Source organism: Pinus tabuliformis, chromosome 4_1 (assembly GCF_031772625.1).
Source record: "Pinus tabuliformis cultivar Carrire ecotype Pingquan chromosome 4_1, CPIR1, whole genome shotgun sequence".
NCBI lineage: Eukaryota > Viridiplantae > Streptophyta > Pinopsida > Pinales > Pinaceae > Pinus > Pinus tabuliformis.
Window position 1 is genome coordinate 103,479,832 of NC_142303.1, and position 13,538 is coordinate 103,493,369.

General features: G+C 37.5%; 1 pseudogene across 1 annotated transcript; it reads right to left on the reverse strand.

Moving 5' to 3' along the window:
- Positions 1–556: 556 nt before the first annotated feature.
- Positions 557–3,340, reverse strand: LOC149174429 (LEAF RUST 10 DISEASE-RESISTANCE LOCUS RECEPTOR-LIKE PROTEIN KINASE-like 1.2; annotated as a pseudogene). The gene is made up of 3 exons (XR_016258486.1): positions 2,305–3,340; positions 1,989–2,042; positions 557–1,875 (listed from the first exon to the last, which is right to left on the reverse strand). The product of XR_016258486.1 is annotated as an LEAF RUST 10 DISEASE-RESISTANCE LOCUS RECEPTOR-LIKE PROTEIN KINASE-like 1.2 (transcript).
- Positions 3,341–13,538: the final 10,198 nt, after the last annotated feature.

Below are 13,538 nucleotides of genomic sequence, written 5' to 3' on the forward strand. Positions count from 1 at the left end.
TGGGTAAATTGCTTGTTATGAGGTAATTTATTTATGGTGTGAAAAATTACAAAACTGTTAAGAATCTGGTTTATCTGGCTTGAAATTCTGAAAACAAGTTAAGAACTGTGAAAAACATTAAATTTGATGGGCGGGTCTCTTTTGAAATTCCAATTTTGGTAGGGAGAATATCACTAGCATGCTTAATCAACAAATCACATTTTAAAATTTCTTCTAAAATTCATGTTATATATGTATTTTATATATTATGATTTTTTTTTGGTTTAATCAGTGAGATGTCATTATTGTGTAAACTAAATTAAAAAAAATCAGTTTCTATTTTATCACTTAAATATAATCTAAACTCCACACATGCCAATTAATTTATTGATAATATATACATATTAAAAACAAGCATTTTGATTATTAAGAATATTGATGGGATTACTTGTAAATCGATTCCAAACACTAAAATTCTAGAGGTATAGAGTTGGTGATAGGACTTATTTTCTTATTGTTTGTATCTTCCTACTCTCCTATTCCAATAGAGTATGAATAAAGACTCCAGAGATTTAAACACCAAGAAAACTACTTACAAATCGATTTCAAACACCAAAACTCCAAAAAATACACTATTGTTGAGATTGAAACTTATGGAACACTATTGTTGAGATTGGAACTTATGCTGGGCCACTTATCTTACACTGACGTGGGAGATGATGCCCCCGAGGTGGGAGATATGGCTTATCTTACACTGACGTGGGAGATGATGCCCCGAGGTGGGAGATGATGGCTGCTTCTTGTCGTACTGAGGTGGGAGATGGTTGTTGTTAGTTGATGCCCCATCGTTCATCTAGAGTTGGACAGGCAGCCCTTATTTGCTCTAGCTGCCCAACAACATCTTTCATGTGTGGTCTGTCATCACTCTCTGATGCCAGACATCTAAATGCCAGTTCTGCAACTGCACTCACCATGACTTTCCCCTCATCATTTTTTTCAATTTCTAGTTGCGGATCCAATAGTTCATCCAAAGCCCCCTGTTGGATTTTCGATATCGCCATGAAGGCAAGGTTGATTTCCCCTCTCTTCCGATTTATGTCCACCGCTAATTTGGCAGAGATGAGCTCCACCCAAACGACCCCGAAGCTGTACACATCCGATTTCTCTGTCAGTTGATAGCACTGATGGTACTCTGGGTTAACATACCCCGGTGTGCCTTGTGGGGAAGTAGTCACATGCGAGAAATTTACAGGCACTACTCTGCAATGAACAAAATCTGCAACCTTGACATTGAATTGCTCATCCAAGAGAATATTAGAGGATTTCACATCTCTGTGGAATATAGGGGGATCAGCGCTGTGAAGGAACGCCAAGGCCTAGGCAGTTTGAATGGCAATGTTCAAGCGAATGTTCCATGGTAATCCTTTGGGACCTTTGCGATGGCCATGAAGATGATTGGCCAAAGTCCCATTTGAAACAAATTCGTATACCAGCAGCAGCTCTGGACTGTCTGCAGGGATGTAGCCATAAAGACTAACGACATATGGATGATTCAATGACGAAAATATGGCTACCTCGTTAAAAAACTGTTCAACTCTCCTAGAGTTCTCCTGTACAATCTCTTTATGACTACAGTTCGTCCATCCCTAAGCTTTCCCAGATACCTCGACCCATATCCCCCATCCCCAATTTCGTTTTCCTTGTGGAAGCAATTTGTAGCCTGTCGAAGTTCTTCATAAGAGAATGTTGGCAAATCGCTTATCTGATTTCCGGAAGGTACAATCGCTTCAATTTCCCTTCTCTCGTAACCAGCGAGACCCTGGCTATGTGGTTTTCTCCTCTGTACATAATAAGTTAAGAATATTGCTGTCATTGCAATTCCTCCAATGGAGCAACCTGCGGTGGAATGAAGAGATTGATGCAAATGTGATCTTTGAGAAGTATGGAAACAAATACAAATTCAGCAAGACTCTAAATCAGAAAACTGAAGAGGATGGAATCGTGTTTACCTATTACAATGGAGTACTTGTTTGTATCGCTGCCATGATGGGTAGTTTGAGCATCTGCAACCATCCACAGTTTGTGAAGGGAGAATGCACAGTTTGTTAAGGGAGAATGATTGACACAAAAGTAAATGTGTACACATATTCATAACATTTGTATATGGGCTACAAAAAGTTAAAATGGGTGTACTGTTAAGGATTTAAATTCTCTCCATAAATCGTAATAGTACCAAAACATTTACATACATCCTAATAGATAGATTGAAAGAATTCAGAACTGAGCTTTGTAATCAAATTTGCAAAAAGAGAACAGGAAACGTACAAATAGCTTGGGCGGGGCATTTGTCTGGATGTGAGGTGCTATCTGGACAATAGCAAAGAAATCTTGAAGTCGGTTCTGAAATGTCATAGCCACAAACTCCCTTACTGTCCAAACAAGCGCCACAACTCCGAGATCTGTTCAGGTCGAGCTGCCATGTTATCTCAGAACCCAGCCATTTTAAAGTTTGATCGTTAATCAACTGCAGATAGAGGTTTTCCTTAATGGGTAGCTGAAGCTGTGCTGTACAGAACCGTGCCCCCTCTGCGTCTAATTTTGGAATTAAACTGTAGTACCAAACATCACCACAAAACCTGAAATTAGACGCTCCTAACACATATCTGTTACCGGGAATTTGATCGCAGTGCTTCCTAAACGTCAGATTGGTGTATCCATCAACCATATCAAATAACTCAGAGCCATACTACCAGGGCTCATTGTAGTTACCTGAAAGTTTGCATGTATTAATCGCGACCCAGATATTGTCACTGAGGATTATCATGACATGATTGTTGTCATTCCCCAAGATAGAGGGTCCCAGTATGTGATATTCATTTCCACTGATATTGATCAGAGGATGGTCTTCTGAATCACAGGAGTGTAGCTGGAAGTCAGGGTCACCGCAGCCGCTGCCACTTTCCCCAAAAGGATACCCGAATTCAACACCATTACAGATAGATGTATTCAAAAAAAAATCCTGGTACTTAGTGCCGAGACATGATGTTGAGGAGCAGAGGAGGAGGAACAGAGCAGATGTAACAGCAAGGCGCAGATGAACAGAGAAAGACATTGAATTGGGAAAAACAAACTGCCGATTCTCATTCTCTGCTCCGTTTTCTGTCATATATTATAAACACGGCAAAAGAGGGCCTGGGGTTCTACAAATATTAAGACAAAGGAAACGGAAAGGAAAAGGCAGCATTGAGGGAAAACGCCATGAAATTGCAGCGGAGTACTTCACAGTCAACCCGTTAATTGGCTTCATCTGAAAAATACGCCGGATGGAATTTCGACGAACTAACGCAGTCCTTGCAAGACCAAGAACTTCACGCGCGTGCAGGCTGCCGGCATCTGCGGAATCTTATTAAATATTTATTTACTTAGCACCCATCAGGGGTTGACCAGTGATTTTGGGTAAGTTTTAGTTCTTCTCAGGTTAGTTTCAAATTTAAAAGAATGGGAGCTATTTCGAGAATATATATATATTTAAGTTTGATTAAGTTTTGTGTTGTGATGATATATATTTAATTATAAATAAATTAGTTTTTATTTAAAATTAAATTAGTGTATTTATTTTTTGGTAGTTATTTTATTATTAAATTTATAAAGACATATATACTTTATTTTTTTAATTTTAAACTTGTGATTTAAAAAAAAAAACACATATTCTTAACCACACCCTACGTAAAATCAACTTAATTATATATATTTTACGTTATGTCATACCTTACTTTACACCTTACTTTACATTATGAAATAAGTAAATAAGTAAGTTTATTGCTGTCTGATCATTTTTAATTACAGCACAAGAGCGAAAAAAATTGCTTTTTTTTATTTATTTAAATATTTATAAAGTTATTGTCTTATGGTTGAAGACTTGGTTCAGTTGAAAATAGAATCATTATCTTACACCATCCTTATCACCCAAACCCCAAAGCCAGAATCAGTGTATATATATCAGTGCACGTATGACCATGAAAATCTATCTTCGTGGAAATTAATTACACGTAATAGAAAGGTAGTTTATTCTTCCGTTTTAAAAATGAAAGTAAAAACACCATCTTCAAAATTGGGAATAATGGGTTGAATATTTGTATTGAGTATTTCTTTATTGGTTTTTTATTAATTAGTTAATTAAAGCTTTTATTAAGGTTGTAATTTTTTTGGTTTTTTTTCCATATTTTAAATATTAATTATTTAATAAATTTGTGAGAGGAGTTTTTTTTTTTTTTACAAAAATCATATTATATTTATTTTATTTAATAATTTATTTTTGTTTTTCATTTGTTGATTTCATTTCAATTTTATTATATATATATATATATATATATATATTTTTTTTTTTTTTTCTATTATTTTATTAAAAAAGAAAACAACAAATTTTTATATAATCCTTAATCAAGTAATTATTAATTTTTTTATTATAAACGTTTATCTATTTACTAATATAAATATTAGAAAAATATTTTATAAATTATTTGTGTTATTTTAGGATTTTATGTTTGTATTATTTTATTGGTACAGAGAATTGAAGTCCTATTACAAAACTGAAATGAAAATATAAAAAATTAAAGGAAAAGATAAAAAAGGAATGAATTATAGGTGATAAAAAAAAACACTTATGCTAAATTAAAAAACAAAAAAAAAAAATTCAATTAAATTTTATTTTTTATTCTAATAGGCACTCTTCAACCCAACATGATAGAGATGTAATGTTTTAGCCTAAACATTTTGACTTATTCAAATTACATAAAAAATAAAATAAAATAGAAATAAAATTAATAATTAAAATAAAATTGAGTAAAATAGTCAATTTACTTTTGCTGGCTTTTTGGCTCTACGTTTTGATAATTGATGGTTTTCCCCATGGTATTCTTATGCAAGAAGTATATATATATATATATATATATATATATATATAGATGGTAAAAGAGCTAAAGGGCAAGCTAGTTTTAGGAGACATCACTCAACTATCAACCATTTTGTCACTCTCACGATCATTGCAGAGGAATGTTGCAATAGTAAATTTGATCTCTTTTGTTGTTTTGTTTACTTTGCAAAATCTTTTGACATTATTCCTCAAGATAAGCTCTGGGAGAGACTTAAAGAGATCATGGTTGCTCCTGAACTAAGGATTATTGTGATGGGCCTCTACGAGACTGTCATTGCCAAGCTTAAGACCAACAAAGGGTTGTCTAAAGACATTAAATGAAATATCAGAGGTAAGCAAGGGTGTCCGCTATCCCCTACCCTTTTTGGCATATACATCGATAAGTTAGAGGAGTGTCTGAAAATTGTAGGTTACAAGGGCACCGAGCTTGCTAGTATAATGATTACTCTTCTCCCTTATGCTGATGATATCGTTCTTCTAGCAAAAAACCATGATGACCTAGACAAGCAACTTAAGACACTTCATGTCTACTGCACCAAGATGGGTATGACAGTTAATACCGACAAGACTAAAATCATGATCATTAAATCCAAAAAGATTACCCATGGTAGTTTCGTTTATGATAACCATTGCTTAGAGTAGGTTTCTTCTTATAAATATTTGGGTATTGAATTTCCTCATCAACTCAACTAGAATTATAGCACCGAGAAAAGGATTATTGGAGGCTGGAAAGCTTATTATGAGCTTGAAAACAATTGTAAGTCTGTCGATATTTGCATATGGAGTAAAAAAAGCTTCCTCTTTGAGACTCTCGTCACCCCTGTTATCTTATACATATGTGAAGTTTGGGGTTGCAATATATCCAGAGAGTCATGGAGAAAGATTGAGATGATTCAAAAGTAATTCATAACCTACAACCTAAAGATCAAGGGAAATACTCCCTATCTCAACCTCTTAACCGAAGTTGGCTTGTCCCCCATACAAAGTATGACTATGTTTAGATATGTGATGTATAAGAAGAAGCTTTACAACATGGAATCCTAGAGGCTCCCAAAAATTACTTCTAACTTTAGTCATAACCCCCACCTTCGCCTCAAGCATTGATGGCATAAGGATGTTGAGTCTTGGCTCAACCATTGGGGGATTAAGGAAGAGATCATCATGGGAAGTAAGGATAGTGTCAAAGATACTATTACCTCCAATTTTAAGGACAAGTTGTGGGATGATAAGGAGCCGGAGGGTAAAAGAAAGCTAAGATACTATAAGGAGGTGATCAACCCCACCCTTGATAACCATAATTATCTCTCTATGTTGTCCAACACTAAGAAACAAATGAACATCACTAGGATAAGAACTATGTATCATGAGATTTGAATTGAAATCGGGAGGTGGTCTACTCTTAAGACTCCTGTGGATGACATAATCTATTAGATTTGCGATACTAAGAAGGTGGAAGATGAAAAACACTTCCTTTTAGACTGCTCGGCTCTTACATCCGCTCTAAATTCCCTAACATCTACCACACTTCCAATCTTCTTGACTTATTAAGCCAACCTAACTATATCGATCTTGGAGCACTTATTTCCCATCTCTTTGATCATAGAAACAAGATTTTGCATTGGTCTTAGTGGACGTTAATCATCATCATCATCATATATATATATATATATATATATATATATTCTACCAATGTAGATACATATTAATTCTAAATCTACGAAGCACAGAGAGGGATCAAATATATTGAGGTGCAAACTTCTTTTAGAGTAAAAATAAATTTGATCCCTACCCTTGGTAGATCTAAAGTTAAGATGGACCTAGGCTGGTACTTAAAACTCCTTTATTAAGGTTTTATATATTAATATATATCATATAATAAAATTATATATGTAACACCCCCTGATCGTGTAAATATTTGTTATTTATTTTTAAGGTGCTAGACTTAGTAAATTCTAGACTTGGTGAAAGTCTAGCAAATAAACTTTGGATGTTTAAAGTTTGTTTGATCTTATTTCTTTAAAATAAATGTTATGACAAGTCATGAAATTATGGGAAAAGACCTTAAAAGAAAATATTTAATTTCCAAGTAGTTAAGACAATTACTTTGTCCTCCCTTAGAAATTAAAACATCTCAGTTGGGGACAAGAAGCGAAGGGAGGCAAGAGAGGAAAGAGAGGCCCGAGGCAATTGAAAGGAGAGAAGAAACCTTGAGAAGGATGCTACCAAGGTGAAGCAAGACGTTGTTAAAGGGTGTTCTTGAGTTGGACAAGAGCCAGTGGAAGCCATGAAGTTTAAAAGTTCTTGGCTGGACTAGGGGTCTTGAGGTCTAATAACATATTACTGTCTGCTAACTACTCTGGAAATCAAAGAGGCTCACAGGGAGATTTGGACATAATTTCCAATCTTGTTGGTTGGGTGGGGGAGTCCTCTTCCCAGTTTAATTTCCTAATTGGTTGAACTTATGCAAATAAGTATATTTAAATTGCAACCTAAAATGAGTCCTGTTCTGAAAGTAATGTATAATTTTATTGAGTTGAATCATGAATGGAATGATATAGTTTTGGAAGCAATGGTTTGATCCTATGTTTCCTTTGTAATAAGAACTAAAGATTAATTTTGTAAGATTAATACCAGATTTGGAACCATATATATATATATATATATATATATATATATATATATATATATATATATATATATATATATATATATATATATATATATATATATATATATATATATATATATATATATATAGATATATATAGATATACACACACATATATATATATACACATATACATATATACATAAACAAGATTCAAGGGAACTTCCTTTTTAAAAGAAAACAATAATCACAGTTATTTCAATTTCCCCGAAAACAATTAACTACTCTACACTAATCTTGATAAATATGGTTAGTTTTCTATTGCATATTGGATTTTGCATGGAAACAATCATCATCTCTTAAATAGAATATTCTAAGTGGTGAAAGAATTGAATTGATAGGCTCTAAAAGAGAGTTCTGAACCCACTTGTCCACCAACACAGTTATGGTTCCAATAGTCATGGATAAGCAATTACTTCATGGAAAGTAATTTTAATAACCAACATTGTGATCAGAAACCAAGTCTAAACCAGAAGAACAAATTCTTTCATCAAGATAGAAGCATACTGAAATATATATATATACATATATAAACTCGTAAACAGAAATATTGGGTCATTTGAAAAAGGGTGTAAACATAAGATGTACCCAGGTTAGTCATAGGGCCTAGCCGGAAACCCAACATCCCATTGAATAGTACCGAGACCTAGGTAAAAAAATAACCCTACCAAATTCTCCTTGGGTCGATGAGCCTTGTCACATAATGAACATGCCATGAAATAAATAATATGTCATTTATCAAACTACCACAAATGTGAGTAGTAAAAATGCAAGAAGAAGACCTAAAAAAGGAAGCATGTATTAAATTCTATTTGATTCCATATACAACAAATGAAGAACCCAAATATCTACTTTGCACAAAATTACAATAATACGAAACCTTTGAACTTAATTAAACACCAAATTAATGTTTAGAAGCACGATCAGTCACACAGACGAGTCACCTATTCCAAGTCAGACGAACATTTTGCAATACTTAATTATCATAAGTATCATTTAAAAGAAAACATTTGCTTTACAATTGGTCTACCAGTGATTAGGTGCTCAAAATTAGGCTCAAAAATCAAAGTGTTAGAATCTTGATAAACTTAGCTTCAGATCGAAGAGCTTGTCATTCTAATTCCAACGGTGTGAACGGAACTCAAATCTAAGTTCATATGCAGAAGTTAGAGCAAGTCAAATTTCAGGTTTGACTTGCTCACATTGTAGGATTGGATGATGTGGTAAGGTCCTTTAGCGAATGAGGAGGCGCCAAATGGAAAGTTGTCATTGGCCCCGCATGTCGCAAATCGAAATCGCAGGTAGGTCGGCATTAGAAATCGGCCCCAAGAAGGGAAGGGTGTGATGTGATAAAGCAGACGGGAAGGTTTTCAAGAAATAGTCGGAAGCACAATGCGATGGATCACAATCACAGATTGGTGAAGTGTCGGTGTTACAGAATCGGACCCCGACAGGTACCGAGTTGCGATGCGATATCGCAATCACAAATTACAACGGTGTAAATTTACACATATACATAACCCCGGTTATCCACCGAATTCCGAAATGCAATAAGTCCCCAGATGCGAGATGTTTATCGATTGCTGTTGGGCGTGGGATCCCCCCAAGGCAAGTTTTGGGGCTTAAAGCCCAAGTTTTGACTAAGTCTATTGTAAATACTCCACGATTTGTGGGTGCGGAGCACGAAGATTGTCAACGAGTCATAGGGTTATCCGCCCTCATTTTTGTAATGTAATGTCAGTTTGAGAGATCTACCCATGGTCCACGAACCATGGGATTGTATAAATAGAGCGAGGCTCTAAGTGTAAAGAGACATCTAAAAAGGAATGAGGATCATGGAAAAGAAGCATAGTAGAGTATCTGAAGTGTAAAATCTAGTTTTGGGTCGTAGAGTAGGAGAAGGCTCTGCAGCTGAGTGCATAAAGGCCTAATAGTCCATAGATGAGTGTGCAGACCCCTGTAGCTAAGTGTGCAGGGCAGGTTGAGTCTGTAACCGTTAGAAGCATTAAAAAAGAGAATTTTTACCATATTTTTGTGTATCTTTTCCTGTTTTATGCATTGAAGTATATTGGGTATGAATTGCAAGTTTACTATTTATTTACTGCACGAACTTATATAAATATGCTAAGTAAGTGAATATAATATAAGGTACATGTTTATGCGAAGATAACTACTGTTATAAGAAGATAAGTAAGATCCGTAGTGGGCCTTAAGGAAATAGCACAGATTGTTGCTCCAATAGCACGAAAGCCACACAACCCCTGGTTAGGGTTGCGCGAAGGCGAATATAACAGGGCATGAAGGCCTCGCAGGCTAGGGAAGGGCATGAAGTAACCTACGAAGGTATTCCAAGTTGGACTAAATCAACCCCTCAGAAATCTCAAGGGTGCGGAAACATGGTTCCAACATCCCCCCATACTGCTTCGGGTGAGACCTCAATCCACGCTCTACGAACTGTTACCGAAAGGGCCAGTATTACAGGGATTTGATTGGCTAGTTAACTCCAAACCTAGGTTAGGCCGCAACAAGCCAACAGATGGTTTCGTTTTCGGGACCAGAATCTGCATAGAGATGTCTGATTTCGTATCATTGGAATCCAACTAATAAATATATTGAAGGCTGGTTGGACAGGAAAATTCACGAGTTCGTGGCACAGGAGAATAGGGATCTGCGACTATCAAAAGAAGAGTGGTTAGACTGCTACTTGTACACATAGATCCACAAAATTTTCTTTGCACCTTCCCTACTAAGCTGTATGAGTGGATCGCAAAGTTAGTAGATAGCCAAGGAAGGTGCAAGCTCGACAATCCTCTTGTGTGGACCCCAAAGTTGGTGCGCAGATTGGAAGCATCGGAGGATAAGATCGTGCATGTTGTTGATCAATGACTGGATCGAATTATTGGAGGATTCATTACTGAATTCACGGTAGATACTTCAATCAACTATAGCAAGGTAGAGCGACGCTTCCTCAAAGGACCGTGAGGTAAGTACGTTGCGTCTCTGAACACTTGGATTAAAATGCTACTGTGTGAAAAGTGGATTATGTGAATACATTGATGTTCGGGGCTACGTGAAGTGGGAGAATTTACAGGAACGAAGGTAGTGCAAAACTAGAAACTAGCCCCTTGATTTCACCTCCAGGAGAGGATGAGGAAGAGCTCACGAAGGTCTCACCAAGATGTGCGATCAATTTGATAAGGCAAAGGATTCCGTGCATACCACCCCCACCTACACCACTACCAATTTCACCACCTTCACCCCCATCTTCACCTGTACCACCACCACGAGTCAACATGGAAAGCGCGATAAAGTTGTCAGTGTTCAAGGGAGTAGGAAATGAAGATTCATAGCAGTTTTGGTTTGTGATAAAAGTTGTATCGGAAGCATAGGGAGTTACAGATGAAAATATAAAGAAAACAACATTGGTCAACACTCTGTAGGATCGCCTGATGACCTAGTATATTAAGCATTCTAACGACAATCCAAATGTGGGGATCGCAGACATCTAAACTGCGCTGAACAAAGAATTTAGCAGGCCGAAGTCAGAGGCGCAGTCAATTATTGGGTTAAAGGAGATCACGATGCTACCAGGTAAGACCCCCAGGAATTAGATCAGAGATTGAAGTTCACAATTCGCGAAGCTAATATGACTTTGACGGATGGACAGCACCGCGAATGTTTTGTAGCATCATTAACGCTGCATTTAAAAAAATGCGTTGTCACAAAAAAGGTTAACAACTCAGGAAGAGACCTTGGAGATCGCAATGAGGCTGCATGAGACCCTAATACAGGATCCTAACCTGGGATTTCAGTAGATCCACATGCAGTTGAAAAACTTATGCCTTGAGATGCAGAGTCTGAAACAGGACAAGACAACTTGCCCAGAAGTGCACGACAAGGTATGGTGTGTTAAATGCAAGGGTCAGGGTCATGACAAGGACCACTTCCCAGTGTTCACGAATTACCTCGCGGGAGGAGGACTGATGCCGTTAAGACTAGAGGCCCAAGCAGGACCTAGCGTGGCACCTGCATTGTGGTGCACGATTTGTAAAATAGGAGGAAAGAATGCTATGGACAACTGCCATTTGTTGTAGAAGTACACGCAGAATTCACAACAGTTGTTCTGTAATTTCTGTAGATCAGTGGGACATGATGAGTGCACCTATAGAAGCTATGAGCTAATGATGGATAGGACTCCCACCTACAGAGTTCAGGCCGAAACGCAACCCCTTGACCAGAACGTAGGAGTGGCGTGAACTGGATTTCAGGGGCACGAACGAGGCCGAGGTGGAGGAGGACCTGGAAGAGGTTGTGGACAGTTGATATGTTACAATTGCGGGGGGGGGGTGTTATAGACATTTTTGTGCCTTACAGCATTGAGCATGAAATGTCCATAATCTAAGGGATCCAAAGCCCCTAAACATGTTGTTCCTACCCCTGGAGGAACAAGGCTAACAAACCACAGCAATTCACAGAAGTTCTCCACCAGAAACTGCTCAAAAACAAGTCAATTCAGGATCAGTTCAAGAGCTCCACTAGCTGTTTGCGCTGAAATGCAAACCCTGAACTGCCTACCTGCATTGCAACGTAGGTAGAAGCACTACCCAGGTGCGCTGAACGAGAGTTGACAAATGGCAAGTTCATTCTACAAGGTGTCAAAACCCAGGAAGCTTCCAGAATCTTCCTCAATGACACTTGCCTCAGTGAATTCGACTGGTGATGAGTAAGAGGTTCCCAATCTCCAAGTGGAAGCAAGAACCTCCAAGTGGAATCAAGAACTGACAGAGGGAGAGGACACTAGTCAGATCTCAAGCTGACTCATCCTCTCTCCAAACATCTATATATGGATCTCTCCTCCATGAGATCTAGAGGCTGGAATTTTGTTATTGCAAAGAATTGCTGTTGGTTTGAGATTGGAATCATTGGGTGCTTAATGCTTTGAAGGGAGGTGAAGATAGGAATTCTATTTGCTGGGAAGGAGATGCTGGATTAGAGCCCTCTGGGTTGTATCTCTTCCTGAACCTTGTTATTCATCAATAAAGCTATCTTGGTTTCTCCTATATACTGATGTATCTTTGATGTATGATTGCATTAGTATGTTTAGTTTATTTCTAATCCTGAACTAGTTATGAATATGAATCTATGTCTTGTGTAGTGTTCTCTTCTTGTGATCTTGCAGAGACCTGTTGAAGCTGGGCGAGCGAGAAGGCAAGTAGCTGAGAACTCTCAAAGAGAAGAGAAACTAGATCGAGGGACAAACGGAAGACACCGGTTAGTCCATCCATCTCTCTTCATTCTTAATTCATAAAGAAAGAATACTAGAATAGTTGTCTCTGTTTGTTGCTAAGGCACTGTCACACCTTAGGTGGATAGGATCGTCCTGCATAGGCATTTTTCCCCACAACAAATTGGCGACTCCGCTGGGGAAATCTGTTTAGTCATTTTATTTATGTTTCTATCATTGTTTGTTTCATAGACTCAACAGCAACAATCGAACTACTTCTGCTATTCTCAGATGCAAAGTAGACAGTTGCTGCTTTGATCCAATCACTGGATTTGTCTATGATCTGAATGATGGACTCACAAATGATTTGATGATCCTTTGTGATAGATCTTAGTACTCCCTCAAAGCATCCCTTTGATTGTACCTTGCTTGTTGCTTTTATTTGGCCTGAAACCGTTGATTAATCAGCAATCTGTGACCCAGAACCCAGTGAGAAACTCTCGTTTCTCCTTCAGCGCGACCCCTGTGAAGAGGTTCTGCATTTCAATGCAGGTCCCGTGAAGGCTACCTGCGCTGAATGTCAAAACCCCTGTGTTGAGGTTGCGCTGAACCAGTTTGGCCTTGTGCAGCTGGGGTTCTCTGCTCTGTATTGCCTTGTTTTGATCTCTGATTTTTGCAGCCTGTAACCAGCATAGGTACCAGTCTGATAACTCCTTTTCTCTGCTTAAATTCCG